Raw genomic sequence first — 17,324 nt, 5'->3', positions numbered from 1 at the left:
AAATGGAGGCCCAAGGAAGCAGAACTCCCCCCACAAGAGACATCCTGGATCAGGCTCTGCAAGTTCCACTTGATACATCATGCCTTTTTCAGCACACTGAAGTTTGCAGAACAGGGACCTGAAGCCTTGTGTTTTCTCTGTGCTCCTGCTGCTTGGGCTGATGCATTGGCCAATTTGTATTGTGCATGATAGTGAGGATAATGACCTTTCTTTTTCTTTTTCGTAGAGGTAGTAGTGACCTGCAGGAAAAAGAAATGCAGTGAGGCAATGCAGAGGATTTTGTGTCAGTCTTCCTTTATAAAGGGAAGTTTTAATTGCAGGATGGCTGAGTTGAGCAGAAGTCTCGTCTTCTGAATTTGCCCAGCAGGAATTAGTAAGTGCATAGGTAAGATTCTTCTGTAACAAAATAAACAGGCAACCGACCTAGTTGACTTAAAGGTGAAGCCTGTGTCAAAATGCAGCACTTGGGGTAGGTGGAATCACAGTAGCCCTAAGAGCCTCTGGACTTTAATGATCTTCTAATACAGCTTTTGCACATGTTAAAATTATGGAATCAAGCATGGCTGGTAGCACAAAGCAAGGTTCCTGTGGTGATTAAGGCCTGTGGAAGTACGGGATGGGGATGTGAAGAGGAAATTGTGAGAGTCATTGAAGGATCTATTTGTCTTAAATCTCAGGCAAATATTTTTTCCAGTTGTTCAAGTTATTTTGATTTGATAGATAGTAGATAAGCAGATTAATTTTTTTAAGGATGACTTCACCTGCTTAATTGTTTTTCTCTTGAAAAGTGGGAAGAAATTGAGGGTAGTATCTTATGCGTATGGGTAGGAGTGGGTTCTCTGAGCTCTTGGTAAAATGCTGTTCTGAACAAATTCAGTTTTGTGTGACTAGGCAGTGTCAAAGCTGTCACAGAGATAGCATAAGCTCACGTCTCTGCTCTTTTTTTGTCAGTGAAGGAAATAAAAGTCATGTAAAGGCTGTGATAAAGCTGTAGCGCTCTAAATGTGATCATGGGAGTTCTTAGGAATAGCTGCATCCTTGCTGTTCTTGTGATTTTCATCGAGTACACAGTCTCTGCTGAAAAAAAAATCTGTGGACTTCACAAAACTGATGGAGTAATAAATCGTTACAAGAATATGATAAATGACTTGGAGTAATCCAGATGACTTGGAAACTGCAGTCCCACAAATCATGTGTGAAATGACCCGCAGTGAAGTTGCACATGGAGGAACAAGCAGCATGGGCCATGCCTGAGAGTCTCTGCCCTGGAGAAGCAGTGACTATGAAAAGGTACTTCTTGTACTGAGCAGCCAGGTCCACTTGGATTCCCAGAGTGGTGGTGCAGTAAGAAGTGTTCAATTCCATCTATGGACATGGGAAATAGGAACAAAGGATATTTTTACTTCCAAAACTTCCTGTGTGAAAATACTGGTGGAATAGCTTATTTAGCTCTGCTGTCTGTATTTTAAAATAGACATGGGAGAAGCTAGAGAACATGCAGGAGGAGCAGCAGGGCAGTGTTTGGAATGGGGAGAAAATAGCTAGACTTGAACTTTTTAAATCTCCTCCTGTGTTTGTTGGGTCAAGAAAGAGACTGAAACACAACTCCCTTTTGTGGCGAGAGGTGCTGGATGCTGCTGAGGTTGTTGGAGAGGACCAGCCTTTTGGAAGGTGAAACTGGAAGGTAGATGTGGGCTGCAGTCAATCGTTAAACAGATTACCAGGAAGGGATGGATTCGCTACTTCTTTGCATTGAGCTTGGATTCATCTTTGGAAGTTGTGTTTTAACTAAAATTGGGTAACTGGGTTTACTGGGAGTTACTTCTGCTTTACATGTGGGAACGTTTAGGTACAGAGAGGGTGAGGCTGTTCTGCTTGTGCAGAAGGGGTCCATGGAATGGTCACATACTTAATGATGTATATCAGTACAGTGTCTGTCACAAAATTAAGACCATGTCAGGAAGTGGGTTCTGAACACCTCATGGCAGCACAGTTCTGTGCTGTGACACCAGCTTGGTAATGTTGAGTTAAGGGAGTTCTCGTTCTCTTTCTTAAAGGCAGAATCCCATAGCATCATTTTTGCTGTGAAGGCAAAATGCCTTTGTGAAACAAAGTAATTTCGCATAGTAAAATGCTAGAACTTCTTGCTTGGACTGTTGCCTTTTGAATGAATTTCTGCAGTGGACTGGAAGCGTAGAGTTTTCTGAAAGGGAATTCTTGCTGCTTCTGTGTGTTTTATCTGCCTGTGGAAGAGGGAAGGACTTCTGTGCTGAGACAGACTCTAACATGCATCTTGCTCTTCTTTGAAGCAGCTAATTTGCTCCTCCATCGGCATGCCAATTCTTTGTCCTGCACAACTGGTTTAATGTGAAAAGGATTTGTGCTGTCCTCAGCAGTGGGCTATGACTTTGGGTAAGGAGGGACAAGCCGGCCACAGAGGACCTTAATTTGAAGGTCCAGTTTTTACCCCAAACCTCTTGAGCGGAAGAAGCGTGTGCAAAGTGTCTTCTTTTATGAGTTACCTGAGGGGGAAGAAAAAAAAGACACCACCACCCCCCTTACCTTCCCCAAAGTAAGTCCTAATGCTGTCTCTTGTCTCTTTACCCTGTGTTGATAAACAGTAGGGATAACGGTGCCAGAGGGAGTGTCCTGTTTTCCTTATCCACCCTTGTTTCTGCATTGAACATCCTTGTGCATTCTTTCTTGTCTTATGCTAAGCCCTACTTCTTCTGTACAAACTTCCTCATGGCAGATGTGAGGTTGCCAAGGAAAGGAGTCTTTGGTTGGGATTTAGATAGTCACTAGATCATCTGAAGGCACATGGTCAAGAATGTGTCTCCTGCAATAGGACATGAATGGGACATTTTGGCTTCAGGAGTAGGCGGCTGGGGACACACAGTGTGAGCTTCACCCTTCCTTGTCCTATGGCAAGCTCCTAGTCATCTGTACAGTAAATTAGTTTAAATTCCTTTCCCTTCCAGTGACTCAGCAGGCAAGCAGTAGCTTTTAGGGCATCTCTAACCTGTTCAACTTTCAATTACAAGTCTGAACCCAGACTGGCATAGTCATTGAAGGTAAAGGTTAAGGAGAAAGCAGTAGAAACTAATCCTCTACTAGCAGGATTGGACTTGACTCGTGGGGAGGGAACAGGAGGGAAATAATTTTCCAGTTTGTTTCTGGGAAATTAACTGGTTTTGTTCAGGTTTGCAGAAGAAACTAGCTGTTTATCCCTAGTCTTCACAAGCCTTTTAAAATACCTTCTTGCAGTGGGATCATAAAATCTTTGACCTTCTCCCTGCTCAGCAACAACAGGTTTTAATTTCACTGTTTGTTTGATTTTGTTTATTAAAGTGGAAGCTAGCAAAGGGCTCTCTGGGGTTTCCTGCTATGCTTCCCCCCGCTCTCCCCTGGACCCCTTCTGCCTTGTCCCATTGCAATCTGCACTGTAACCTTGGCATAACAACAGGCACCCCAAACAGTCTTTCACTTCTAGCTCTGTTCTACATGTTGTTTTTTTTCCAGAGTATTAATATGCTGAGTAGCCTCTGTGCTAAAACAAGGCATAAACAATTCAGACAGCAAATGCTATTGAACAAGTGCAGTTAATGGACCCAGATGGTTATGTTGCCAGTTTATGTGACATGTTGCCTGCATTAGCCTGGGAAACTTTCTGCTCTTTGATATTTAAGAGCTGTTTGATGTTTTGTGTTATCTGACCTGCTGCTGGACTTTGGCATCTCCTTAATGGCACTTGGTACTGCAGGTATGGGGGTGCCAGAACTGCCTCCTGCCCAATCTTGTGTCATGTCTCCATCCTGAACATGGTCAGCTCAGCAGATTTGGCAGAGAGACCCTTGGGGAGAAGCCAGCACGTGTGCACACAGTGGAGCTGGTTGCTGCTTCCCGCTGCTCCATAGGCATATTTCTGTATTAGGTTGCAGTATTTGTCTATCCTAGTGCAGGAGAATGGGCTTAAATAACCATACTGGAAACAAATTTTCGATACACAACAGCATGCCTGACAATGTGAAAAATAATGATGGTACAGGCAGATGAAGAAAATAACCAGACTGGATGAGAGCCTTGAAAGAAGAAAAAATAGGGAAGCAAGTGGACATAATTGTTGGGAAAGGGTGAGATGAAAGCAGATTGTGATGTTTTTGTGACCAAGAGTTAAAGGAAGAAGCATTACAGTGGTCACCTTGGGGATGAGCAAAACAAAATGGACAAATTTATCTGGCTAGCAAAGAGCTGAGAAAACTGATGTAGTTAAATATTCCAAGATGCTATTTACTGCTGTGTGTTTCATTTTTGGCCCTCCCCAACCAACATGGATTGCTGCAGGCCACCTGGGGCTGCAAATTGTCCATTCCTGCTTCCTGCAGGGCAGGATCCATGTGCATATCCGAACTGCTGGTTTTAATTTCCAGGAGGATGTAGTTCATATTTGTTTATGTTGGAGCAGTGAGCTGGAGACGCCAGGAGGAGACCATGTGTTTAAGAGCAGGCTGTACTCCTGAGGAGCAGAGGAACCTTCCTGGGCACCTCTGCGTCAGCCATACCGCGCTCTGCCTTGTGCCTGTGTTCCTGCTGCCTTCCTCCAGCCTCTCATCACGGCAATGCAGTGCACTGACCCTGCCTGTGGTATGCGGTACAGGATTAACATTTCCTTGTTGTAATTGTATCCATCTTTGCTGAGACATAAGGACATGTTTAATCCCTACTTTATGTATTCCAGCAGTCTGCATGCTGGACTTCTTCCATCTTCCAGCACTTGGTGGTGAGCTCGATCACTTAGTGTGGTTGCTCAGAGCTTCCTTTTTACTTTTCCAAAGTGACTTTTCCTTTTTCAAGTTACTCTTCCATGCATACAGGCTCATCGAGGCTCTCTGCGGCAGACGTCTGTCACTTGCTTTTCTCCAGTGGACAGCAGCGTTGAGGCACGCAGTTGAAGTGTGATGGTGGGGTGGCGGCAGATGTTGGTAAATGTTGTCTCTGAAGTTGTTCTGCTCTGTCTGTGCCAAATGCAACCCTGTTTGCGTAGCAAAATAACAGAGGATGAAAGACAGGAGTGACATGAAAAAGAAAAAAAGCAACTTAAATAATCTTTAAAAAAGAGAGCAACAATAAACTTCTGTTTTGAAGGATGGAGAGGTCCTTACACATGAAATACATCACATCACGCAGATTCCTATGATCTCAAGAGACCTTTGGGAGCTCCAGCTCCTCAAATGGTAACGCATCAGAGAAGTGTCTGTGGGGCTTGAAGTACAAACATATAATATGCAGATGGTGTAGGGAGTTCACAAGGCTCTGAGCCCATGCCCAGGGAACAGATACTCCCTTGCTGAGAGACCATCTGACAGCCGCCTCTTTTTAGATGACTCTTTGCATCAAAGGTGACCTGAAAAAATATTTTTTAATATGTAAAGAAAAAAAAGCAAGCTTCCAAATGTAAAAATCCCAAAGTGCAGCTACAAGAGCCATTGCTCTGCTTAGAAGTTCATTCTTTGCAAAGTAAGTTTTGCTTGTCTTCACAGACTTTAAGGCATGTTTGGCTGACACAGGGACATCTTTACCTCTTGCTCTGGCAAATGTTTAGCTTTCCTGGCACAGGGTCCACACGCATTGAGGGGCCCATGGAGGGGCCCACAGCAAGTGGGCGGTTGAGAATGACCCATTCTCCAGTCCTCTATGGTGTAGCATCGTCTGCCATCTGATAAAATAGAGGGAAAGGATGCTAGGCTTGATGAGTGGGCCTATGTGAACATCACAAAGTTCAAAAAGGTCAAGTACCAAGGTCTGTACTTGGGTCAGGGCAATTGCCAGTATCAGTACAGTCTGGGGGAAGGACCTGGGTATACCACTGGATGAAAATCGGACATGTGTGCTGCTTGTGATCCAGAAGGCCAATTGTATCCTGGGCTGCGTGACCAGCAGGTCAAGGGAAGGGATTCTCCCCATCTGCTCCACTCTGGTGAGACGACACCACCACCACCCCAGTCCTCTGGGGCCCCAGTATAAGAAGGACATGGAGCTGTTGGAGTAAGGGCTGGAGCACCTCTGCTGTGGGGACAGGCTGAGAGAGCTGGGTTTGTTCAGCCTGGAGAAGAGAAGGCTCTGGGGAAACATTCTTGCAGCCTTTCAAAATAATGAAAAGGGCTTATAAGAAAGAAAAGGACTTCGTAACAAGGCCTGTAGGGACAGAGCCAAGGGGCAGTAGTTTTAAACTGGAAATGGGTAGGTTTAAATTGGACATAAGACAGTTTTTTTACAACGGCAGTGCTGAGGCCGTGGCACAGGTTGCCAAGAAAAGCTGAGGCTGCCCCATCCCTGGCAGTGTTCAAGGCCAGGCTGGAAAGGGCTTGAAGCAACCTGGTCTAGTGAAGGGTGGTCCAGCCTGTGGCAGTTGGTCTGGACTAGATAATCTTCAAATGTTCCTTCCAACCCGGCTGCTTGGTGGTTCTGTCATCTCAACTGGGTTTAGGATCATGGTATTTAGCAGTTTTTATATCTGAGGTGACAGTGGTGACTTGCTGAGGACTTGCAGGGGTAATTTGTGGTTGCTAATGCTGTCCTAAAGCTTCTGTCTCTGCAGAAATTATCTTTAAAACATCAGTTCCTCATCTTTGTTGCAGGGGCAGTAGTAAAGGTACTTTTGAGGTATCAAATAACACTGCTTTATGCCTTGGGCAAGGTAGGTTAGGTTCTTGCTGCAACTCAGTAGTGCATCAAGATCTACAGGCAGCAAGGCTGCCCCTGCCCAAGCACAAAGTGACCCTGGTTCAGCTGCATTTTAACTCTGCTGAATCAGGATCCACAGTGCAGATGAAAGCACAGCCCTGCATGCTCTTGCAGTGGAGCTTTGTCAGCATTGGAGCCCTTGCTGCAAACACCTGGGGTAAGGTGGCCCACATGTTTCATGACTTGCTGGTGTGTAGGTAGCACTTAAAGACTTCAGGAAAACTTGGCACCCTGCAGAATAATGGGGAAGCAGGATTTGATTTGTCTGGTGCCCAGAGTAATGCACTGCTTTGACCAAGAATGCCTCCTGCCTTTTTTTCCGGGTTAGTTTTCATAATCTGATCTGGAAGTAAGTCCTCTGCCAGGCAAGCAGCCAGCAGCCATCTCATCATCAATGGGATGTTTTCTGCCCTCTAGCCCCATGGTGTTTGGGGCTAGCTGGATGAGGCTGAAAACCAGCATCTCTTACCGGCTTGGTCTTTTGAGGAAGAGCAGTTGGGTTGGTCTGTGTGTGCAAGTTCAAGGAAGAGCTGATGCAAATTAAATTGCTTTTTGATCATGTGTGGAGAAGAGTCCAGCAGAACCCTGGGGTGGTGCTTGGACAGAAAGCAGATGCGTCCTGTCTCAGGAATCTTCAAAACAGTTCTCCTTTTGCCAGTACTGTTGAGGGTTTCCTGGTTTGGATCTGTGCCAGCCACCTTGTGCTCCTGTCCTCTGCTTATCCCCTTCAGCAGTTGGCACAACAGGGAAGTGGCATTACCTGCCCTTGATTGATGGGGCAGCACTGGGCATGGTGAAACAAACACCCCAGGGGTACCTGGTGTCTCCTCTCTGTCTCCTGGGACTGGGTCTGGAGGAGATGACCACGCCAACCTGCTTCTGGTGGGTACCAGGAGCACCTTGGAGAGCCATGTTTCAATCGCAGCACACATTAGAGGAGGTAATTTTTGTGTGTAGGGATAAAGATAAAGGAGAAGCTTTTTTAGAAGCAAATTGCAGTAAGATCTCCTTTAATGCCTGCAGTGTGTCGTCCATCCTGATTCCATCCTGTGGAGAGCCCATCTCACACTTGATTTCAACCTGTGGGATGTGGAGTAGCACGTTGTGTCATAGCAGATGTGTGCCAGAGTGCTGCTGGCTCCTGCTGATTGTAGGGGGAGTCACGATGCCTGTATGTATAAGTGCATGTGTTTTGGCAGAGCTGCCAAGATCAGCGTTTACTGCACATTACAGAGCCACCTCCCATTCTGTCAAGTTAAGAATAACATTGCAGAAAGAGCACGTCCCCATGAGGGAACAATTGGGTAGCAATCAGCGGTTATTGACTCTTGAGCAGCTTCTGCTGGTCCAGCCACTTCCTTAAAGGCTGTGGGGTTTTGGTCTCTTTTTAAATGGCAGCTTGCTAAGGGCCCAATATTGTTGTGACAGTACCTCTACAATCCTTAAGCTGCTTGAATCACTACATGGAGCCAAGCAATAAAAGAGCGAGAATAAAATGTATCCCATGATGTCCTTCACTTCTGCTGACAACTGCAGTTTAAATTACTGGTGCAACCTTTTAGTATAGCTAGCTTGTAAAAACTAATAAAAAAATGAAATGAAGTCATAACAGCTACTTGTCACGACTTCTCTGATGGGGAGTACGGAGAAACCTTTCTTTTCGGGTGAGCCTGTGCTGGTGCCCTATTATTGCTGTTAGTATTATATTCTGATCACTGTCATTAATATATGCTGTAATTTTTATATTAAGTTGCACTGTGTTTATTAAAGAAGGGGCTTTGCTTTTAGCATAAGGAAGCATTTATTTCAGGAGCACCCTAATGTTTTTCAGAGCTTAGTTAGAATTATGCCTTTATTTAAAACCCCTGAGCTCTCAGGAGATTGCTTCATTTGGCTAATGCAAATTTGGGCATCTTCTTTTCAGGTTCTCTGACTTGGGTCCTTTGCCCCGTGTGTCCAGGGTTTCAGGGCCCCAGGATAATCTGACTTTGAAAAAAGATATAGCTGTAACCAATGTGTGTTTTTATTCTGTAAACTGTATGCATCCAGAGCTTGGGATAAAACATTTCCAGACCTCAAAGGGCCAGCGAGGGATGTGTGCAGATGTGGATTGCGAAGTATGGATGAGCGCTGAAGCGTGTGTTTTGCAGGGCATGTTGAAATGAAATCCTCATCTGGGGCTGTTGAGTAATATCTTCACTCGTGATTTCTAAAGAGCTCAAGAAAGCTTTGCAGTCTGGGAAGGAGCGAGGGGTAGGGGGGTCGTGGCTCTTAGTTCTCCTTTCTGCAAACATCTTGTAGCCTTGTGCAGATGGAAACGTGCCACATTCTGGAGCCTGCCAAGGGAGAGGAGAACTGCATTCGCAATACGCTTCCTTCTTTGTAGCCCAGAGATGTAGGCACTTGGGAAGCATTTTGCCAATAGAAGTGGAAAGGCTGGAAGCAGCCTTCATAAGCAGCTGCCAGCCTTGTCACTAGAGCCCAGAATCAGCCCCTGAGGACCAGCAGCAGCTCCCTGCTGGGAGCAGTGCAGAGCTGGGACTGTGCGAAAGGCTGTGAGTATGGAACACATTAGTAAGAGTAGGGGTGGGAAGAGGGAGGCTTGAGACACTTTCCTTGTACTGGCTGCCAAAACTGTCCAAAAGGCTGTGTAGGAGGATGAAGGCAGGATGTGGATGGCCCAGATGCATGGCACTTTTTGTTCTGAAACAAAAGAAAATGCTACCTGCAGCAGAGGCATCACCCACTAAATGACAGTCACAAAGCCCTGGACTTCAGTTAAAAAGTATTTTAGTTTGTTTCACTTTTCTGTATGTTTTGCTGCTGAGATCAGACAGTTGTTTGCAGCAGAAGCATGTCTGAAAGAGAATTTGAGCAAGGGAAAAAGCTGGATAAAAAATCATGGTGACTTACTGGGCTTGAGGCTGGAGCTGGTGTGTGGACTGTCATGCAATAGGTCAGACTGAATGGCTGAATGGTCCTCTTCAACATTGGCACTTGTGGAACAATGTAGTGGATTATTTTATTTGTTGTTTTTTTTTTTTTTTGTGGGAAATGGTCAGATGCATGTGACTGGACAGCTGTCAGTGGCCAGGTGTTGCAGTGGGAATGTTGTCTGTGAAGGGAGCTGAGAATGCCTGCAAGCTGGCTTTGAGCTGTGAAGCCGGTGACCCCTATCTCATCCCATTTAGCTACAAAGGATTTGAAACATCCCTTCTCCAGGCTGCTCGTTTAGAGGGGTGTCTACAGCAGCAGTGTCTGTAAAGCATGCTGATCATTTCCCACTGCAGTTCTGCTGCTGTGGATTGTACTGGCTTGTACAAAGCAACGTATCCTCCTTGCTGGTTTCAGGTAATGGGTCAGGAGTTTGGTGGAGTGAAGGTAGCTGAGCAAGTCAGCAGCAGGACTGACAATCAAGAGCATTTTTCATGTCCTTTTGGACCTGGCTGTCTCTGTAAGTGTGCAGACTGCCCTTATAAAGGGTTGAATTCAAGTGGGGAAAGTTGAGAGTTCATTATCGTGATGTTCCTGCAGTGGAAGGGGCTCAGGACCAGGACCCGAGGTCATCAAAACTTTGGAGGATTTTGGCTAGTTTGCTTTTTATTATGGATGCCCTGTACTCCTCTGCCATGCTGAGGATGTGCCTTACTGCTGTAGGCATCATAGTAGCCAAGGAGGTATCCTTTGCCCTGGGCCTATGTCTGTCTGCTCCGCTTGTGTCCTTCAGCTCCAGTACTCCCCAGCAGCCCAGATTGTCAAGCCTTTGAGAGATTAAGACCAATTATGTTGGCCTTATATGATTGATCAGAGGTCTGGAGCATGATGCTTAGAGAGCTGGAGCTTCTCTGCTGTGGAGACAGGATGAGAGAGCTGGGCTTGTTCAGCCTGGAGAAGTGAAGGCTCCAGGGAGACCTTAGAGCAGCTTCCAGTGCCTAAAGGGAGGGACAAGAAAGCTGGAGAGGGACTTCTGGCAAGGGCTGGTAGGGACAGAACAAGGGAGAATGGCTTTAAACTCACAGAGGGGAGATTGAGATGAATCTTGGGAAGACATTTTTCCCTGTGAGGGTAGTGAGGCTCTGGTACAGGTTGCCCAGAGAAGCTGTGGCTGCCCCATCCCTGGCAGTGTTCAAGGCCAGGTTGGACGGGGCTTGGAGAAACCTGGTCTCGTGCAAGGTGTCCCTGCCTGTGCCTGGGGGTTGGAACTTTGTGAGCTTTAAGGTTCCTTCCAACCCAAACTATTCTGTGTTGTGAATCTGTCATCTGTTTGGAGTTGGTCTGGAAGGATTTTTTTTATCCAATGTGCTAATAGGCAGCCTCTCTTGCATGATGCCTCTAGGCGATGGGTAATATGTTTTTTAAGTACATGTGGTTTTGTTTGTGTTTTTATATTAAACAGGAGAAGAACCCTTGAGATCAACACTGAGAAAGAAAAATAGTGAAGGATTCCATGTGTGAGCAGGTCTGAGCCAAGGAACAGAAGGTAAAGCACAAACAAGCCCTGCTGTATCCCTCTGCCCCATGCCTGGCATTAGATTGCATCTTCCCTTGTATTTTAATGCATTCTACCAAAACATCTCTCTACTTTTCTAGCAACTCTCTTTCTTCTCCCTATAGTCAAGTTTAAGTAACGGTGAGATGGGGAAAGCTTACAAAAATTGGGCAGTGCCAGTACAGTGTCCCTCGTGGAGTCTTAATCAAGATCTTTACGTATTTTTTTAGCTATCAACTCCTCTATTTTAGTTTTAGCCAATTCAGTTGGCAGAACTGCGGGCAAAGAAGTGGCATTTCACAGTATTCTAATTTCAGCAGTTTAAGCTCTGATTTTAAAAGCAGTGGTAAATGTCACTAATGGTCTGAGCTCACCATCTCAGTGTCTGGGTGCCTCATGATCCAAGCCCTGCACACAGCTCAGAGGGGGAGTTGGGCTCTGAAACAGTAGGCGTGATCTTGAAATTTTCATTCTTTAGTGTCCTTAATTGGGCAGACTCTCATTCTGAAACGCTTTGTAACCAAGGTAGGTTCACCATGTAAGGATTAGTCCATGGGTGCTGATGCGCAGCTATTGTGGGGGTGTGTGGCAGATTGGGAACCACAGGCAATCTCACTGCAGAGGCTGAGATTGCTGCCAGCAGCACATTGCTCCTCCAGTTTCCCTCTCACTCCTGTAATGAAGCCAGAGGATGTGATTTTATGTTCTGTGCTGAGCTCCATCAGGCAAACTCCAGAGTATTGTCAAAACTCCTGATGAATTTGGGCTTGAGCAAAGGTGTTAGGTGTGAAGTGACTGAAGCTTGAAGTCATTTTTGCCTCTGCCAGGGAGCAGCGTTTTCTTGCAGAGGGAACCATGGGCTCAAGAGGCAGTCACATCCTATGCGGAGCTACTCTAGCAGCCCAGGTTTTTGAGTAGAAGTAGCATGTAGATTGTTACTGTGAGCCACAGCGATTGTTCAGGTTGGGATTTGGCTGCCAGAGCTTAACTACTGCTCGTAGGAAAACTTGGATGAAATGTAATGGCCTGTGATGCAGCAAGAAGCAGACTAGGTGCTCTCAAGGTCCCTTTTGGCCTCAAACTCTACTGATCTGTGAGAAAATCACAGCTGTCTCTCTAATGACACATGACCAGTTCAAGTCTCTGTTTTGACTTGGTGTCAAAAGATTTCTCCAGGAGAGCTGTGTCCTTGTGTGTCATGTTTGGAGCATCTGCTCCGTATATACTTGGGTTGAACTGCTTCCAGCAGACTTAGCAACTGTACTGGTGATTTCCTGCAGGAAATCCAACCATGCAGGATGGTGTTTAGTTTATGGAATCATGGCAATAAAGCCATAATGGCCCTCTTTTGTTGTCTTTACTTTTATTTACCAGTTATCTTTCTCCCACCCCCAGCCACATGTCTGTACATTTAGGCTGGGTTTTTCCCCTCCTTAGTTCAAGTGAAAGAGTAAATCCTTTTTGATTTATTCCAGAGCAGCCCTTGAGATCAGCTCCTGTGAGAGCTTGCTGACTTTGAGTTCAAAAGATCTCATGTCTTTGAGGCCAGGCTGTGGTCTTCCTTCTTGCCTCAAAGTTAAACTGAAAGAGAAAATTCCTTTTTTTCTTAAAAAGAGAGAAAAAGAGAAAATGAGCATGCTGTGGGTGTGAATCTGTTTTACCTGTAGCAGAAGAGAATGCCAACATGCAGAATTTCAGGTTAAAAACTGGTTGTCTAGCTAAGGCTTTGTTTTCAAGCACCTAGCATGTTGTTTAGTAAGTGTTTTGCGGAGATAAATACTTCCTTTTAAAGCAGTGCTGTTGTCTGGCTGAGATCCAGTCTGTGATCCTACATTAAAGCATTTTTTTGGGTGTTTAAACCACTACATTACCGCAGTGGCTAGAAATGGTAGTTCTGATCCCCAGTTTCCTGCAGATCTGCTGATAACAAGGTCTCACTCAGGCCGAGTTTTACATGTGCTAACTCCAGAGTTCGCTCTTTATGTCTGCGCTGCATTTCACCACAGGCAGGAGCGTTGGTCACTGCCATAATTGCCTTGTTGCCAAGCTGTTTTAATAGTCACAGAATGGTTTGGGCTGGAAGGGACCTTAAAGCTCATCCAGATCCAACCCCCTGCAAGAGGCAGGGACACCTTCCACTAGACCAGGTTGCACAAAGCCCTGTCCAGCCTGGCCTTGAACACTGCCAGGGATGGGGCAGCCACAGCTTCTCTGGGCAACCTGTGCCAGGGCCTCACTACCCTCACAGGGAAGAACTTCTGCCTAAGAGCTCATCCAAATTACCCCTCAGTGAGTTTAAAGCCATTTCCCCTTGTCTTATCCCTGTCAAAAGCCCCTCTCCAGCTTTTTATTGTCCCCTTTAGGCACTGGAAGCTGCTCTGAGGTCTCAGTGGAGCCTTCTCTTCTCCAGGCTGAACAAGCCCAGTTCTCAGCCTTTCATTTCAGGAATGAGTGCTAAGATAGCCCAAGGGTGTTGCAGTTCAACATTTAGGCTTCACATCTGCCTCAGTATCTGCATTTTGTTTTCCTTGCTGCCCAGCTCGAGGTGTTCGAAGGTAGGAGCAAAGCTGCTACAGCTGAATACAGGCTCTAGCATACACTGCACAAACAAAAAAGGATTTCTGATGCTTAACTTCTCATGTCACCCTGTGGAGCGATATTGCTCTAGTGCATATCAAGTGACCATCTTGACATACCAGAGGGTTGGGTGTGGTTGATTCCTTAAAATGCCTGTTATGCCAGGTACTGGAGTGATGAATATGAAATTGAGCTTTGTACCGAAGATGAGCTGAGGACCTTGAGGCGAAGTGCAGACAGCTATCTGGTGCATATATATATATATATTTATATAAATATATGTATGTGTATGTTTTCTATGCATATATAGAGGAAAAATAGTATGTAAGCACTACTATATGTTAACTCTCTTCCATAGGGCCCTGCTTGATTTGAATTAATACAGTTGCTGCTACAGCTATGTGTTTGGAAGGGCAGAGATAATAGATGAAGGACTTAATAAATGAGGACTCTTCTTTTAAAAAAACAGCTCTTCTGAGCAAGGTGACCTCAGCTCTGCTTCTGACTTGGGAAACCAGCAATGCGGTAGAGAGGAGATGCTGATCAAGGTGGTGAAGGCTTAGTCAGACACCAGCAGAAAATAAAACAGGTTAAGTTGGTGGAGTTTTCACTACAAGTGATGTTGTCAGGCCTCAGGGCTAAAACTGTAGGTGCCCTCCCAAACTTATATGTATTGAATATATACGTGGGAGGTGTGTATCTATACATATCTTTTTTTTGAGCTCCAGTGTTAGCACAGCATACCAGGGAGATAACCAGCTTCCTTACCTACCTCCAAGCACACAGTGATTTGCTGGCAGAGTAAGCAACAGCTCAGGCAGCCCTTACAGGCATGGTGCAAGTCTCATGTGCTGTTCTGCAAGCCATTCTCATCAAACTTCATTTTCAGAAACCCTTTATTTAAAACTTTTATGGTCTGTGGAATGTGTGCATGGGAACACCTTGGCGTTTATGCCCTTCTTTTGGGGAAAAAAAACCCACCTCTAGAAAGCCAGCTGAAGCCACAGCTGTTTTCTGGCATGTCAGTGGACAGTAAATCCATGTAGGTCAGGTTGCAATACAAGGTAATAGAGTGGCTCTTCTTCTCTCACCACTTCGCCTGCTCTTTTTCCAGCAGAGAGAAAACACGTATTGACCTTCTCCCACAAACCCATTTTCTGAGCCAGCATTAAAGTAGGAAAATGTTTTTCCCCCAAATCTAATTTGAAACATGATGACTGGACCATTCTTAAGCAGCTTCCAACTTAACAATAAAGAAACTTCACAGAGTGCTTGGCAGGAGCCTCTGTACGTAATTTAGATCATAATCAGATGCATTAACACATTTTATATGGATCTCATGGGGGCCAAGAAGACAAGGTGTGCTGGGTAATTTCTTTCCAGATTTCTTTACCTGATTGTTTATTACTCTAGGGGACTTCATTTGTGGTCCAAATGTCACCAGCAGAGTCCTGCTGCTTCATGTGCCTGCATTTAGAGTAGCTACTAGCAAGGCTTCAAATAACCTAATTGCTGTGTTATCGTCGGTCTTTCCATCTGTTTGTGTCAAAGGGAGGATGGAGAGTACGTGGGAAGGGAGAGAGGCGAGAGGAACAAAAGCAAGGACCCAATTCTGCAAATTGCTGAGCTTCCCCTGTGCCTGCGGCTCAGCGGGAGGGGAGGTGCTGAGAGTTCTCGATGAGTAGCATGTTTCCCGCTGAGTACAATCATAAGCTCTGCTACTAGAGAACTGCACAGGGGAAGAACTCCCTCCCCACCTTTTCATTTTAGCTGTTAAACATAAGCGGCTCTAATTTTATAAAGCTTCTGAAAGCTTTTCAGCACTTTGCACAAAGAAACTATCGTGTATCCTTTGCATTGCATCATTGTTTTGCCATGGATCCACCTATGCCAAAAGCATCCTTGTTGTGAAATCTCCTTTAGAGAAAATTCTGTTGCTGGTTTGATAAATGATGTTTCGGATTTCTTTCTGCTCTGCTGGTTTGTATTATCCTCTCAAAAAGTGGGAAGTGAAGTTCCCTGTTACTTCAATGTCTCCTTTTAGACATTCTGAAGCAATAACCCTTCCCATGTGTTTCATGGGTATTTATTTCTTATTGAATGCTGTGATCTAGCATAATATCAGGATTCCCAATCCTTTCCCAGCCACGGGCTGTGAAGGCTCCAAGGTGCTCAGCTGAGGGTTGGGAGCCTGGTCACTGACATGCAAGGGGATGCTCCTGGGTACTGGGATTCACTTGCCCAGGGTGTAACCCACCCAACAGTGGCCTCAGCTTGCTGCCATTGACCCACACGGTCCCTGACTGTGGGACAGATGTCTGCACAACCAGGAACGAAACTCACAATGCAAGTCACTGTGGCCGTGGTGTTCAGGAAGGTGAGAAAGTTAAGAGCTCCTCTTTACCCTGTTTCCAGTGACAGCGATACTGAAAACCAGCCCTGGCTGGAAAGTCACAGTGATTTGCAGGCACTCAGTGAGGGAGTGCTGTGAGACAGTGTTTTGGGTGCTGTGAACAACATACAGGCCAATGTGTGATGCAGAGCTGTTGGAGTGACTCCAGAGGAGGCCCCGAACATGCTCTGAGGACTGGAGCACCTCTGCTATGGAGATGGGCTGAGAGCTGGGCTTGTTCAGCCTGGAGAAGTGAAGGCTCCAGGGAGACCTTAGAGCAGCTTCCAGTGCGTAAAGGGAGGGACAAGAAATCTGGAGAGGGGCTTTTGACAAGGGCCTGTAGAGACAGGACAAGGGGGAATGGCTTTAACCTGACAGAGGGGGAGAGATTGAGATGAGCTCTTAGGCAGAAGTTCTTCCCTGTGAGGGTGGTGAGGCCCTGGCACAGGTTGCCCAGAGAAGCTGTGGCTACCCCATCCCTGGCAGTGTTCAAGGCCATGATAGGCGGGGCTTGGAGCAACCTGCTCTAGTGGAAGGTGTCCCTGCCCATGGCAGGGGGATTGGAGCTAGATGAGCTTTAAGTTCTCTTCCAACCCAAACCATTCTATGATGCTATGAAACTTTGCCAACGAAAACCCTTGTGGCCAAATCATGTTTGATTGCAGCAAGATCCTTTGGAGGCCAGAGGAGAAGCACTGTTTTCTCTTTGCCTATTTTGCTTTGTTTCCTTAATAATTGTTTATCAACAACATTTTCACAGGCGATGTTGCAACAGCGTCCCAGATTAGCTGAGATCTTCAAGTGACTTTTGCAACAGAACATAATGATGATGAAGAAATTAGAGTTGATTGGGTTGTTGACTTTCCATTTCATGTACCCAGTGAGTCCCTGTGTCTCACTCCCATAATAGCAAAGCTCTGTGCTGTTGAAATGTAGACTGGGAGAAAGGAGGAGGTGAAGAGTTGAGTCACCTCCTGCTTCTCCCACAGACATGTGCCTTTCCTTGGGTTTTCCAGCTAAGTACTGAGGAATGGCATTGCTTGCAGGATATCCTGCCCAAAGTATTAAAGTTGTGGTTGGGCTCTCCTGAACAAACCCTTTCACCTCCATCTCCTTCTTATT

General features: G+C 45.7%; 1 protein-coding gene across 13 annotated transcripts in view; it reads left to right on the top strand.

Annotated features, from left to right (window-relative positions):
* EXTL3 (exostosin like glycosyltransferase 3) overlaps positions 1 to 17,324 on the top strand; it is a 158,164-nt gene that overhangs the window by 80,702 nt on the left and 60,138 nt on the right. For 5 of the 13 annotated variants that reach the window (XM_062618568.1, XM_062618571.1, XM_062618560.1 and 2 more), the window contains one exon: positions 11,144 to 11,224. The exons of 5 other annotated variants lie outside the window; for them this stretch is intronic. The gene's annotated coding sequence lies outside the window, so the exon portion shown is untranslated. Of the gene's footprint in view, positions 1 to 11,140; positions 11,225 to 17,324 lie in introns of all 13 variants that reach the window. 3 more of the 13 variants (XM_062618562.1, XM_062618559.1, XM_062618561.1) reach the window with 1 other exon arrangement.

The sequence above is a fragment of the Pezoporus occidentalis genome, unplaced genomic scaffold (assembly GCF_034315485.1).
Source record: "Pezoporus occidentalis ecotype Australia unplaced genomic scaffold, CSIRO_AGI_Poc_V1 ctg201, whole genome shotgun sequence".
Classification (NCBI taxonomy): domain Eukaryota; kingdom Metazoa; phylum Chordata; class Aves; order Psittaciformes; family Psittacidae; genus Pezoporus; species Pezoporus occidentalis.
The sequence above is the reverse complement of the archived record's forward strand: the minus strand, read 5'-3'. Positions and strand labels throughout refer to the sequence as shown.